At 37.9% G+C, this 261-nt stretch overlaps 1 long non-coding RNA gene and 1 pseudogene across 1 annotated transcript in view; both read right to left on the bottom strand.

Annotated features, from left to right (window-relative positions):
• The window catches only part of LOC119582236, a 9,005-nt pseudogene that overhangs the window by 5,071 nt on the left and 3,673 nt on the right, over positions 1-261 (bottom strand).
• Positions 1-261, bottom strand: part of LOC119581767 — a 2,601-nt gene that overhangs the window by 2,067 nt on the left and 273 nt on the right. The gene's annotated exons all lie outside the window — the stretch shown is intronic.

Genomic DNA, 261 nt, shown 5'->3' with positions numbered 1-261 from the left:
TGCATAAAGTTTCATTTAACATTTGATATGGTAATTTTCTGTGGTGCCATGCCTGGTCTAAACTATCAGTGCCCATTTTGACAATTTAGGCATAGGTGGTTACCACCTTAATTCAGAATTTGGAGGAGTTACTAGTCCAGGAATGTTTATAATGAAACATCTCTCATTTGTGCTTCTCCTTTTCAGATGTTGGACCAGTAGCTCTCCAAAGATCTACTGCAAATCCTGTGATCCTTTTTCTGAGGATCTTGTGTTGAAAAG

The sequence above is a fragment of the Penaeus monodon genome, chromosome 15 (genome assembly GCF_015228065.2).
Source record: "Penaeus monodon isolate SGIC_2016 chromosome 15, NSTDA_Pmon_1, whole genome shotgun sequence".
Lineage (NCBI taxonomy): Eukaryota > Metazoa > Arthropoda > Malacostraca > Decapoda > Penaeidae > Penaeus > Penaeus monodon.
The sequence above is the reverse complement of the archived record's forward strand: the minus strand, read 5'-3'. Positions and strand labels throughout refer to the sequence as shown.